The sequence below is a fragment of the Sinohyriopsis cumingii genome, unplaced genomic scaffold, assembly GCF_028554795.1.
Source record: "Sinohyriopsis cumingii isolate HCF-2022 unplaced genomic scaffold, ASM2855479v2 utg005034l, whole genome shotgun sequence".
Taxonomy (NCBI): Eukaryota; Metazoa; Mollusca; class Bivalvia; order Unionida; family Unionidae; genus Sinohyriopsis; species Sinohyriopsis cumingii.
In genome coordinates this window covers 32501-47500 of record NW_028316876.1, presented here as the reverse complement: position 1 = coordinate 47500, position 15000 = coordinate 32501, and positions in this window count along the sequence as shown.

Sequence of the window (15000 nt, the reverse complement as noted above, 5' to 3'; positions counted from 1 at the left end):
TCCTTGAAGCCATCTCGCTCGGCAAGGCATGCGTGGATAGCTCTGTCTAGGACGCAGCCGCCACCGCAAACGGCACGAGAATATCTTTCGCCGTTTTAGAGATACGAATTTTCTAGCAAGAGTGCCGATAAATTGCTTCCCGAGCGAAGTCGGTTACTTGTTATTTTCCCATTACTTTCGTCTCTCGCTGAAATGGCCACCGCCTCGTCCAGGATGAAGCCATCTTCCTGCGCAAGGCATCGACGGATAGGTCTTTCTCAGACCCATCAGCCGCAGCAAACCGCACGAAAATATCTTCGAGCGTTCGAAAGATATAGGTATTCGAGTGAAGATACCGAACCAACGGAATGCCGTGATGGCAACGACCTTGACCTTCGGCTTTTCATGGTCGCACGGACGAACGGACAGTCCGATTTTCGTGGGGTTTTCACTGCCAGACGCGTCTCTTCAAGGCCAATCTGGCCGTGGGTCGCACGTCCACCTAGCTCTTCCAACTCCCGAGAAAAGGAACTTTACGCCGCGTTTCACCTAAGAACGGTCGGTTTTTCGAAGCGTACGGACGAACGGACAGGGCTATCGACCTTCGGTTTGCTCTAGCACAGTGGCCTCGTCGAGCCCGATCTGCCGACATATGGCAAGTCGCTCTATTCCTAAGCTTTCAATTTTTCGAAACTTCACACTTGCATGGAAGGAATCGGTTTTCTTCCAATGGCGGGCGAACGGACAGTCCGATTTTCGTGGGGTTTTCACTGCCTGACGCGTCTCTTCAAGACCAATCTGGCCCTGGGTCGCACGTCCACCTAGCTCTTGCCCTTCCGGAGGAAAGGAACTTTAAGCCGCGTTTTACCTAGATACGGTCGGTTTCTCGAAGCGTACGGACGAACGGACAGGGCTATTGACGTGCGGTTTGCTCTAACAGAGTCGTCTCTTCGAGCCCGATCTGCCGACATGTGGCACGTCGCTATATTCCAAAGATTTCAATTTTTCGAAACTTCACACTTGCATGGAAGAAAACGGTTTTCTCCCGATGGCGGACGAACGGACGCAGCCATTAAGATATATTTGGCACAGGCCGACGCGTCTATTCAAGACAGATCTTTTGGCATCTGACATTTGATAATACCTCCCGCCGTCGGCGCTAGGCCTTGTGTACCCCTGACATTCCCTTGGTGCAAAGCCCTTGGAAGCGAAGTAACTAAAACCAACGTTGGACTTAGTTATTAATTGATGTGTGTGTGTGTGTGTGTGTGTGTGTGTGTGTGTGTGTGTGTGTGTGTGTGTGTGTGTGTGTGTGTGTGTGTGTGTGTGTGTGTGTCTTTGTGTGTGTGTGTGTGTGAATATATATATATATATATATATATATATATATATATATATATATATATATATATATATATATATATATATATATATATATATCTCGCTCGGCAAGGCATGCGTGGATAGTTCTCTCTAGGACGCAGCCGCCACCGCAAACCGCACGAGAATATCTTTCGCCGTTTTAGAGATACGAATTTTCTAGCAAGTGTGCCGATAAATTGCTTCCCGAGCGAGTTTTGTGTGTCTATCCCCCCCTCCAGTGATTTCTGCCTGTGCCTGAACGGCCATCACGAAGCCATCCTTGAAGCCATCTCGCTCGGCAAGGCATGCGTGGATAGCTCTGTCTAGGACGCAGCCGCCACCGCAAACCGCACGAGAATATCTTTCGCCGTTTTAGAGACACGAATTTTCTAGCAAGTGTGCCGATAAATTGCATACCGAGCGAGTTTTGTGTGTCTATCCCCCCCTCCAGTGATTTCTGCCTGTGCCTGAACGGCCATCACGAAGCCATCTTTGAAGCCATCTCGCTCGGCAAGGCATGCGTGGATAGCTCTGTCTAGGACGCAGCCGCCACCGCAAACCGCACGAGAATATCTTTCGCCGTTTTAGAGACACGAATTTTCTAGCAAGTGTGCCGATAAATTGCATACCGAGCGAGTTTTGTGTGTCTATCCCCCCCTCCAGTGATTTCTGCCTGTGCCTGAACGGCCATCACGAAGCCATCTTTGAAGCCATCTCGCTCGGCAAGGCATGCGTGGATAGCTCTCTCTAGGACGCAGCCGCCACCGCAAACCGCACGAGAATATCTTTCGCCGTTTTAGAGACACGAATTTTCTAGCAAGAGTGCCGATAAATTGCTTCCCGAGCGAAGTCGGTTACTTGTTATTTTCCCATTACTTTCGTCTCTCGCTGAAATGGCCACCGCCTCGTCCAGGATGAAGCCATCTTCCTGCGCAAGGCATCGACGGATAGGTCTTTCTCAGACCCATCAGCCGCAGCAAACCGCACGAAAATATCTTCGAGCGTTCGAAAGATATAGGTATTCGAGTGAAGATACCGAACCAACGGAATGCCGTGATGGCAACGACCTTGACCTTCGGCTTTTCATGGTCGCACGGACGAACGGACAGTCCGATTTTCGTGGGGTTTTCACTGCCAGACGCGTCTCTTCAAGGCCAATCTGGCCGTGGGTCGCACGTCCACCTAGCTCTTCCAACTCCCGAGAAAAGGAACTTTACGCCGCGTTTCACCTAAAAACGGTCGGTTTTTCGAAGCGTACGGACGAACGGACAGGGCTATCGACCTTCGGTTTGCTCTAGCACAGTGGCCTCGTCGAACCCGATCTGCCGACATATGGCAAGTCGCTCTATTCCTAAGCTTTCAATTTTTCGAAACTTCACACTTGCATGGAAGGAATCGGTTTTCTTCCAATGGCGGGCGAACGGACAGTCCGATTTTCGTGGGGTTTTCACTGCCTGACGCGTCTCTTCAAGACCAATCTGGCCCTGGGTCGCACGTCCACCTAGCTCTTGCCCTTCCGGAGGAAAGGAACTTTAAGCCGCGTTTTACCTAGATACGGTCGGTTTCTCGAAGCGTACGGACGAACGGACAGGGCTATTGACGTGCGGTTTGCTCTAACAGAGTCGTCTCTTCGAGCCCGATCTGCCGACATGTGGCACGTCGCTATATTCCAAAGATTTCAATTTTTCGAAACTTCACACTTGCATGGAAGAAAACGGTTTTCTCCCGATGGCGGACGAACGGACGCAGCCATTAAGATATATTTGGCACAGGCCGACGCGTCTATTCAAGACAGATCTTTTGGCATCTGACATTTGATAATACCTCCCGCCGTCGGCGCTAGGCCTTGTGTACCCCTGACATTCCCTTGGTGCAAAGCCCTTGGAAGCGAAGTAACTAAAACCAACGTTGGACTTAGTTATTAATTGATGTGTGTGTGTGTGTGTGTGTGTGTGTGTGTGTGTGTGTGTGTGTGTGTGTGTGTGTGTGTGTGTGTGTGTGTGTGTCTTTGTGTGTGTGTGTGTGTGAATATATATATATATATATATATATATATATATATATATATATATATATATATATATATATCTCGCTCGGCAAGGCATGCGTGGATAGTTCTCTCTAGGACGCAGCCGCCACCGCAAACCGCACGAGAATATCTTTCGCCGTTTTAGAGATACGAATTTTCTAGCAAGTGTGCCGATAAATTGCTTCCCGAGCGAGTTTTGTGTGTCTATCCCCCCCTCCAGTGATTTCTGCCTGTGCCTGAACGGCCATCACGAAGCCATCCTTGAAGCCATCTCGCTCGGCAAGGCATGCGTGGATAGCTCTGTCTAGGACGCAGCCGCCACCGCAAACCGCACGAGAATATCTTTCGCCGTTTTAGAGACACGAATTTTCTAGCAAGTGTGCCGATAAATTGCATACCGAGCGAGTTTTGTGTGTCTATCCCCCCCTCCAGTGATTTCTGCCTGTGCCTGAACGGCCATCACGAAGCCATCTTTGAAGCCATCTCGCTCGGCAAGGCATGCGTGGATAGCTCTGTCTAGGACGCAGCCGCCACCGCAAACCGCACGAGAATATCTTTCGCCGTTTTAGAGACACGAATTTTCTAGCAAGTGTGCCGATAAATTGCATACCGAGCGAGTTTTGTGTGTCTATCCCCCCCTCCAGTGATTTCTGCCTGTGCCTGAACGGCCATCACGAAGCCATCTTTGAAGCCATCTCGCTCGGCAAGGCATGCGTGGATAGCTCTCTCTAGGACGCAGCCGCCACCGCAAACCGCACGAGAATATCTTTCGCCGTTTTAGAGACACGAATTTTCTAGCAAGAGTGCCGATAAATTGCTTCCCGAGCGAAGTCGGTTACTTGTTATTTTCCCATTACTTTCGTCTCTCGCTGAAATGGCCACCGCCTCGTCCAGGATGAAGCCATCTTCCAGCGCAAGGCATCGACGGATAGGTCTTTCTCAGACCCATCAGCCGCAGCAAACCGCACGAAAATATCTTCGAGCGTTCGAAAGATATAGGTATTCGAGTGAAGATACCGAACCAACGGAATGCCGTGATGGCAACGACCTTGACCTTCGGCTTTTCATGGTCGCACGGACGAACGGACTGTCCGATTTTCGTGGGGTTTTCACTGCCAGACGCGTCTCTTCAAGGCCAATCTGGCCGTGGGTGGCACGTCCACCTAGCTCTTGCCCCTCCCGAGAAAAGGAACTTTACGCCGCGTTTCACCTAAAAACGGTCGGTTTTTCGAAGCGAACGGACGAACGGACAGGGCTATCGACGTTCGGTTTGCTCTAGCACAGTGGCCTCGTCGAGCCCGATCTGCCGACATATGGCACGTCGCTCTATTCCTAAGCTTTCAATTTTTCGAAACTTCACACTTGCATGGAAGGAATCGGTTTTCTTCCAATGGCGGGCGAACGGACAGTCCGATTTTCGTGGGGTTTTCACTGCCTGACGCGTCTCTTCAAGACCAATCTGGCCCTGGGTCGCACGTCTACCTAGCTCTTGCCCTTCCGGAGGAAAGGAACTTTAAGCCGCGTTTTACCTAGAAACGGTCGGTTTCTCGAAGCGTACGGACGAACGGACAGGGCTATTGACGTGCGGTTTGCTCTAACAGAGTCGTCTCTTCGAGCCCGATCTGCCGACATATGGCACGTCGCTCTATTCCTAAGCTTTCAATTTTTCGAAACTTTACACTTGCATGGAAGAAATGGGTTTTGTTGGACTTGGTTATTTATTGATTTGCATACATACATACATACATACATACATACATACATACATACATACATACATACATACAGAGAGACATAATAGCTCTGTCTAGGACGCAGCAGCCAACGCAAACCGCATGAGAATATCTTTTACCGTTCTACAGATACGATTTTTTCTTTTCTTTTCTTTTCTTTTCTTTTTTTTTTTTTTCCTTTGTTTTTTTTTTTTTTTAAATTTATTTGTTCCCGTCACAGCCAAGGGAACGGGCTTGACACAAACCGTGCGGAAAGAAGACACTGTCGAGCGTGTCTCAGAAAAGTTTAGGTAGGTTTTTGGCCACTTTTCGGAACATTGTTGTGCAAATTTTTGCCCCAAACCCAATAACGTAGGTTTTTGGCCACATTTTGCTACTTTTCTTGGCAATTTTGGGGGGGGGCTCAAAGCCAGATAACATGTAGGTTTTGGACAAATATTTCCCATCATGGAAAATGCCAACTTCATGCAGACAGAACATAATTAAACGCTTCTGTAAAGTGTTTATCAATGCCACATGATCGAATTGCACACAATTTTGAAATTTGTCAAAGAGCGCAATTGGACGAAATCACTTATATTGTTTGTATGAAGTGATTTTAATGTCGAACCAAGGAATTGGACAAACATGCCTACACAATATTGTCTGTACGACAAGGTAACGCTGGAGTCCTAAGGTGAATGAAGCCAAGTGCTTCCAATGCCAGGTAGATTTTGGGCCAATCTTTGCCCAAGTGGGACAATATTTTCCCATCATGAAAAATGCAGTGGAATGGATTACAATTGCCAAATTTATGCATAGAAACGACAATCGAACGCTTCCATAAAGTGTTTTAAATAGTATCGTACAAAATCACCTTGTATTGCGGGTTTTATTATTATTATTATTATTATTATTATTATTATTATTATTATTATTATGTTCTTTCTTCCCGCCTTCCTTCTTCTTCTTCTTTGTTATTTTTATTTTCTAATTTTTTCTTCTTCTTCTTCTTCTTCTTCTTCTTCTTCTTCTTCTTCTTGGTATTCATATCTCTCTTTGTGCGCCAGCGTAAATCACGTACTAACTCCAAGTACGGATCCGTCTTCTCCGCAACAGTCAAACCATTCATTTTCCTCGTCCTGCACACGAACGGACACGGTGATTCAAATGCCCTTTTCGCAGGCAGATGCGACTCGTCCGGGCCGATGTGCCGGTGCTTCCCACTTCAAGATAGCTCTTGCCGTTCCAGAGAAAACTGCACCCAAGCCATTTTTTTCCCACGCTCCCGACCTTGACCTTGAACTACGCATTTTCTCAGCCGTACGGACGAACGGACCAGCAGATTTTCACGGGGTTTGCACGCACAGATGCGTCTTCTCCAGGCCCATCGTCCGACGTATGGCTCGTCAACATCCTGCCAAGTGGCGATGCTGAAAACTCGCTTCAACCCCATGTCGCGCTCCAGCGACATGCACGTGGACGGGTCGCACGGACGAACGGACAAGCCGATTTTCATGCGGTTTGCACCACCAGATGCGGCTCTTCCAGGCCCATCTTACGACGTAGGGCATGGCAACATACCTTTAAGTGGCGATGCTCAAAACTCGCTTCGACCCAATGTCGCCCGCTTCCGACATTGACATCAACGGGCCCGTTTTCTTCCCCGGACGGACGAACGGACGATGGGAATTCCATGTCTTTCACACCGTCCGACGTGTCTTGCCGAGACCGACCTGTCGGTAGGTCGCATGTCAAAATCGGTCCATTACTTTTCGAGCAAACTCGATTTAAGCCAACTTCGCACTCGTATGGTTCGGCGCGGCTGAAAACGTTTTCCAGAGCGCACGGACGAACGGACACGCCTACTCGACCGTGCCTGGCACCGGCAGACGCGTCTCGTCGGGCCCGAGCGGTCGAACCACGACACGGGACAATACCTCTACCCGTCGGCGAGAAAACTTTTTTTAATGGACATTTTCACTTTAACATTGGAGGGGGGTTCCAAAAATCGGTTTTCTCACCATTACGGACGAACGTACAGGTCCAATGGACTTATTTTTTTTTCCAAGACGCCTCTCGTCACGCCAGATCGAATGACGTCTTGCAATTGCCCATTGGTCCACCCGTTTGGCCAGGAAAAAAAATAATCCGATTCTCGCAGCGAGCTGACCATTGCGAATTCCATTGCATTCGTTTTCTTTGACTTACGGACGATCGGACCAGCCGAGATCCATGGGGTTTTCACTGCCAGCTGCGTCTCGTCGAGGCCCATCTGCCGATGGGTCGCACCTTAAGATCGCTCATAGGCTTTCGGAGAAAACCAACTTTAAGCTACCGACTTGGCACCGAAGCGTTTGCTATGCGAAGGCGTACGCACGAACGGACACAGCGACATGCACGGGGATAACACAGGCAGGTGCGACTCATCCAGACCTAGGCGCCGGTGGGTCAAACTTTAACATATCTTTCCACGCTTGGGAGAAAAACACTATTTTCCCACGCTCCCTACCTTGACCTTGACTATTGTGGCATGGGTGAAAAATAGCCCCTAACTCGGCCAAACCTCCACCGATTTTCAACATCTACCACTCTATGTCTTCGTCTCGACCAGGCGCGTCTGCCGAGGTGTAAAACGTGCCAATGTGACGTTCCCTTCCACCACTTCATTCTAGGAACCTAACGGTTTTTCCGCCATTTTGACACCACCTCGCCCGGTGGCGTCCGGGTGGCACCCGTTCCCCGACGTGGCCCCGTGGCCCCGACACGCTGCAGCAAACCGCTTGAAAATATTCCCAGCCGTTCTGGAGATATGGGGGAAACTGTAGCTTTTCGGACTTGGTCGTTTTGTGGCCCCTGCCGGGTGACAAAATAGCCCCTAACTCGGCCAAACCTCCACCGATTTTCAACATCTACCACTCTATGTCTTCGTCTCGACCAGGCGCGTCTGCCGAGGTGTGAAACGTGCCAATGTGACGTTCCCTTCCACCACTTCATTCTAGGAACCTAACGGTTTTTCCGCCATTTTGACACCACCTCGCCCGGTGGCGTCCGGGTGGCACCCGTTCCCCGACGTGGCCCCGTGGCCCCGACACGCTGCAGCAAACCGCTTGAAAATATTCCCAGCCGTTCTGGAGATATGGGGGAAACTGTAGCTTTACGGACTTTGTCGTTTTGTGGCCCCTGCCGGGTGACAAAATAGCCCCTAACTCGGCCAAACCTGCACCGATTTTCATCATCCAGCACTCTCTGTCTTCGTCTCGACCAGGCGCGTCTGCCGAGGTGTGAAACGTGCCAATGTGACGTTCCCTTCCACCACTTCATTCTAGGAACCTAACGGTTTTTCCGCCATTTTGACACCACCTCGCCCGGTGGCGTCCGGGTGGCACCCGTTCCCCGACGTGGCCCCGTGGCCCCGACACGCTGCAGCAAACCGCTTGAAAATATTCCCAGCCGTTCGGGAGATATGGGGGAAACTGTAGCTTTTCGGACTTTGTCGTTTTGTGGCCCCTGCCGGGTGACAAAATAGCCCCTAACTCGGCCAAACCTCCACCGATTTTCATCATCCAGCACTCTCTGTCTTCGTCTCGACCAGGCGCGTCTGCCGAGGTGTGAAACGTGCCAATGTGACGTTCCCTTCCACCACTTCATTCTAGGAACCTAACGGTTTTTCCGCCATTTTGACACCACCTCGCCCGGTGGCGTCCGGGTGGCACCCGTTCCCCGACGTGGCCCCGTGGCCCCGACACGCTGCAGCAAACCGCTTGAAAATATTCCCAGCCGTTCGGGAGATATGGGGGAAACTGTAGCTTTTCATCGGTTTTTTAATTGTGAGGACGACCTAGCACAAGTTCGAATCCCGCCGTCGACATGGCAGTCTAGAACCTTCATTGTCCAATATTCCAATGCAAACCCCATGGAAAAATGTCAAGCGGTTCCCGAAATATTCAACGTTTAGTGAAACGGCATAAAGACTTTTTGTAAAGTCATATGTTTTGACGCACCCACCGCCCCGACGATTGAGGAGGAGGTGTGCCAGGCAACTTGATATTTTCTGATACAGGCTATCGAGGCCGACTTGCCGACATAAACCCCGTCGAAATATTCCCATTTGTTACGGAGATATTGCCAAAAAAGTCATTTGTTCATCGGTTTTTTCACTGTGAAAACGACCTAGCACGAGTTCGAATCCCGCCGCCGACATAGCAATCTAGACCCTTCATTGGCCAATATTCTAATGCAAACCCCATGGAAAAATATCAAGGGGTTCCCGAGATATTCAACATTTAGTGAAACGGCATAAAGTCGATTTTTTTTGAAAAGTCATATGTTTTGACGCACCCACCGCCCCGACGATTGGGGAGGAGGTGTGCCAGGCAACTTGTTATTTTCTGATACAGGCTATCGAGACCGACTTGCCGGCATAAACCTCGTCGAAATATTCCCATTTGTTACGGAGATATTGCCAAAAAAGTCATTTGTTCATCGGTTTTTTCACTGTGAAAACGACCTAGCACGAGTTCGAATCCCGCCGCCGACATAGCAATCTAGACCTTTCATTGGCCAATATTCCAATGCAAACCCCATGGAAAAATATCAAGGGGTTCCCGAGATATTCAACATTTAGTGAAACGGCATAAAGTCGATTTTTTGAAAAGTCATATGTTTTGACGCACCCACCGCCCCGACCAACAGGGAAGAGTTCGAATCTCGCAGTTGACATTGCTTTATAGCTCTCGTAATGGCCGATCTGCCAAAGCAAACCCCATCAAAAAATTCCTATCCGTTACCGAGATAATGAATAAAATAAAACCGAGAAGTGAGACTGTGGCGCTAGTCCTTGTGTACCCCTGGCTTTCCCTTGGTGCAAAGCCGTTGGTAGCAAAGGCACGATTTCAAAATTGAAACTTTCCTGACCAACTACCCCCATATAGAATTTGGCACTATATATAGGGAAGAAGTGATTTTGGGGTCCTATACATTGCATTAGAGACGTAGTACGATAGCTGGTTTCTTCCCTGTTGCGACCGATCGCCTGGTCGCATCGGGACGATCGACCCCTCGTTGGATAGGTCGTCCCAGCCAGCATGCAATGCCGATCTAGCCAGGAGTGCTAGGAGTAGAGCGAAAGGTAGAGAGAGAGAGAGGCAGGGGCACCCTCTCTCGCTCTAGTAGCGATATGGCTTGGGTAGTGTCTGTAAGGTTAGGAAGTTGAAACTTTCCTAACTAACTACCCACATATAGTATTTGGCACTATTATATAGGAAAAAATGCGTTTCCTATGGTCTCGATTGAATGTGAATCGAGACGAGAGAGAGAGAGAGGCCGATAAGGCAGGCAGGCAGGTAGACACACACTCTCTCTCTCTGGTAGCTAGCTAGGTGCGATCGAAGGCTAGCCTACCAAGGACAGGACAAGCGTGAAGGGAGAGAGGCAGGCACGCTCTCTCTCTCTGGTAGCTAGCAAGGTGCGATCGAAGGCTAGCTTACCAAGGACAGGACAAGCGAGAAGGGAGAGAGAGAGAGGCAGGCACACTCTCTCTCTCTGGTAGCTAGCTAGGTCCGATCGAAGGCTAGCTTACTAAGGACAGGACAAGCGAGAAGGGAGAGAGGCAGGCACACTCTCTCTCTCTGGTAGCTAGCAAGGTGCGAGAGAGAGAGTGAGGAAAGGCTTGGGGAATCGAGGGTTTGGCCGTGGTAGAAAGCCCTTGGTAAAAACGGAACGAATTCAAAAAGGTGCACCTTTTGGGCAACTTTTTGACCAACTACCCACACATAGTATTTGGTACTATTATATAGGAAAAAATGCGTTTCCTATGGTCTCGATTGAAAGTGAATCGAGACGAGAGAGAGAGGCCGATAAGGCAGGCAGGCAGGCAGACACACACTCTCTCTCTCTCTGGTAGCTAGCTAGGTGCGAGCGAAGGCTAGCCTACCAAGGACAGGACAAGCGAGAAGGGAGAGAGAGAGGCAGGCACACTCTCTCTCTCTCTCTCTGGTAGCTAGCTAGGTCCGATCGAAGGCTAGCTTACCAAGGACAGGACAAGCGAGAAGGGAGAGAGGCAGGCACACTCTCTCTCTGGTAGCTAGCAAGGTGCGATCGAAGGCTAGCGTACGAAGGACAGGACAAGCGAGAAGGGAGAGAGGCAGGCACACTCTCTCTCTGGTAGCTAGCTAGGTCCGATCGAAGGCTAGCTTACCTAGGACAGGACAAGCGAGAAGGGAGAGAGAGAGAGAGAGAGGCAGGCACACTCTCTCTCTCTCTCTGGTAGCTAGCTAGGTCCGATCGAAGGCTAGCTTACCAAGGACAGGACAAGCGAGAAGGGAGAGAGGCAGGCACACTCTCTCTCTCTCTGGTAGCTAGCAAGGTGCGAGAGAGAGAGAGTGAGGAAAGGCTTGGGGAATCGAGGGTTTGGCCGTGGTAGAAAGCCCTTGGTAAAAACGGAACGAATTCAAAAAGGTGCACCTTTTTGGCAACTTTTTGACCAACTACCCACACATAGTATTTGGCACTATTATATAGGAAAAAATGCGTTTCCTATGGTCTCGATTGAAAGTGAATCGAGACGAGAGAGAGAGAGAGGCCGATAAGGCAGGCAGACACACACACTCTCTCTCTCTCTCTCTGGTAGCTAGCTAGGTGCGAGCGAAGGCTAGCCTACCAAGGACAGGACAAGCGAGAAGGGAGAGAGAGAGGCAGGCACACTCTCTCTCTCTCTCTGGTAGCTAGCACGGTGCGATCGAAGGCTAGCTTACCAAGGACAGGACAAGCGAGAAGGGAGAGAGAGAGAGAGGCAGGCACACTCTCTCTCTCTCTCTCTGGTAGCTAGCTAGGTCCGATCGAAGGCTAGCTTACCAAGGACAGGACAAGCGAGAAGGGAGAGAGGCAGGCACGCTCTCTCTCTCTCTGGTAGCTAGCACGGTGCGATCGAAGGCTAGCTTACCTAGGACAGGACAAGCGAGAAGGGAGAGAGAGAGAGAGAGGCAGGCACACTCTCTCTCTCTCTCTGGTAGCTAGCTAGGTCCGATCGAAGGCTAGCTTACCAAGGACAGGACAAGCGAGAAGGGAGAGAGGCAGGCACACTCTCTCTCTCTCTGGTAGCTAGCAAGGTGCGAGAGAGAGAGAGAGAGTGAGGAAAGGCTTGGGGAATCGAGGGTTTGGCCGTGGTAGAAAGCCCTTGGTAAAAACGGAACGAATTCAAAAAGGTGCACCTTTTTGGCAACTTTTTGACCAACTACCCACACATAGTATTTGGTACTATTATATAGGAAAAAATGCGTTTCCTATGGTCTCGATTGAAAGTGAATCGAGACGAGAGAGAGAGGCCGATAAGGCAGGCAGGCAGACACACACACTCTCTCTCTCTCTGGTAGCTAGCTAGGTGCGAGCGAAGGCTAGCCTACCAAGGACAGGACAAGCGTGAAGGGAGAGAGAGAGGCAGGCACGCTCTCTCTCTCTCTGGTAGCTAGCACGGTGCGATCGAAGGCTAGCTTACCTAGGACAGGACAAGCGAGAAGGGAGAGAGAGAGAGAGGCAGGCACACTCTCTCTCTCTCTCTCTGGTAGCTAGCTAGGTCCGATCGAAGGCTAGCTTACCAAGGACAGGACAAGCGAGAAGGGAGAGAGGCAGGCACGCTCTCTCTCTCTCTGGTAGCTAGCACGGTGCGATCGAAGGCTAGCTTACCTAGGACAGGACAAGCGAGAAGGGAGAGAGAGAGAGAGAGGCAGGCACACTCTCTCTCTCTCTCTGGTAGCTAGCTAGGTCCGATCGAAGGCTAGCTTACCAAGGACAGGACAAGCGAGAAGGGAGAGAGGCAGGCACACTCTCTCTCTCTCTGGTAGCTAGCAAGGTGCGAGAGAGAGAGAGTGAGGAAAGGCTTGGGGAATCGAGGGTTTGGCCGTGGTAGAAAGCCCTTGGTAAAAACGGAACGAATTCAAAAAGGTGCACCTTTTTGGCAACTTTTTGACCAACTACCCACACATAGTATTTGGTACTATTATATAGGAAAAAATGCGTTTCCTATGGTCTCGATTGAAAGTGAATCGAGACGAGAGAGAGAGGCCGATAAGGCAGGCAGGCAGGCAGGCAGGCAGACACACACACTCTCTCTCTCTGGTAGCTAGCTAGGTGCGAGCGAAGGCTAGCCTACCAAGGACAGGACAAGCGTGAAGGGAGAGAGAGAGGCAGGCACGCTCTCTCTCTCCCTCTGGTAGCTAGCACGGTGCGATCGAAGGCTAGCTTACCTAGGACAGGACAAGCGAGAAGGGAGAGAGAGAGAGAGGCAGGCACACTCTCTCTCTCTCTCTCTGGTAGCTAGCTAGGTCCGATCGAAGGCTAGCTTACCAAGGACAGGACAAGCGAGAAGGGAGAGAGGCAGGCACACTCTCTCTCTCTCTGGTAGCTAGCAAGGTGCGAGAGAGAGAGAGAGAGTGAGGAAAGGCTTGGGGAATCGAGGGTTTGGCCGTGGTAGAAAGCCCTTGGTAAAAACGGAACGAATTCAAAAAGGTGCACCTTTTTGGCAACTTTTTGACCAACTACCCACACATAGTATTTGGTACTATTATATAGGAAAAAATGCGTTTCCTATGGTCTCGATTGAAAGTGAATCGAGACGAGAGAGAGAGGCCGATAAGGCAGGCAGGCAGGCAGGCAGGCAGACACACACACTCTCTCTCTCTGGTAGCTAGCTAGGTGCGAGCGAAGGCTAGCCTACCAAGGACAGGACAAGCGTGAAGGGAGAGAGAGAGGCAGGCACGCTCTCTCTCTCCCTCTGGTAGCTAGCACGGTGCGATCGAAGGCTAGCTTACCTAGGACAGGACAAGCGAGAAGGGAGAGAGAGAGAGAGGCAGGCACACTCTCTCTCTCTCTCTCTGGTAGCTAGCTAGGTCCGATCGAAGGCTAGCTTACCAAGGACAGGACAAGCGAGAAGGGAGAGAGGCAGGCACACTCTCTCTCTCTCTGGTAGCTAGCAAGGTGCGAGAGAGAGAGAGAGAGAGTGAGGAAAGGCTTGGGGAATCGAGGGTTTGGCCGTGGTAGAAAGCCCTTGGTAAAAACGGAACGAATTCAAAAAGGTGCACCTTTTTGGCAACTTTTGACCAACTACCCACACATAGTATTTGGTACTATTATATAGGAAAAAATGCGTTTCCTATGGTCTCGATTGAAAGTGAATCGAGACGAGAGAGAGAGGCCGATAAGGCAGGCAGGCAGGCAGGCAGGCAGACACACACACTCTCTCTCTCTGGTAGCTAGCTAGGTGCGAGCGAAGGCTAGCCTACCAAGGACAGGACAAGCGTGAAGGGAGAGAGAGAGGAAGGCACACTCTCTCTGGTAGCTAGCTAGGTCCGATCGAAGGCTAGCTTGCCAAGGACAGGACAAGCGAGAAGGGAGAGAGAGAGAGAGGCAGGCACACTCTCTCTGGTAGCTAGCAAGGTGCGATCGAAGGCTAGCTTACCAAGGACAGGACAAGCGAGAAGGGAGAGAGGCAGGCACACTCTCTTTGGTAGCTAGCAAGCCCAGGCAAGGCAAGAACGTGGCTGCTTTTCGTTCGAAAATGGGCTGGGAAGCTCGATGGCACAGGGTACGTCGAAAAATATTCTGACCAACTACCCACATATAGTATTTGGCACTATTATATAGGAAAAAATGCATTTTCAGGTGGCTCGGTTGAAAATGAACAAAAATTTTGGTGTAGCATTCATATAGTAGTGGTATAGCTGCCTTGCGAACCGAGCACACTAGCCTACGATATCGGGAGCTATACCACAGTACTGGGGCGGTACACTGAGCTAGGCTTGTCTAGGCGCTCGCTGGTACAGGGTACCCCTAGGCAGCTGGCTTCGGACGATAGGGAAGGTGCATTCCGTGAAATGCTTTCCTTCCCAGGCAAGGCAAGAACGTGGTTGCTTTTCGTTCGAA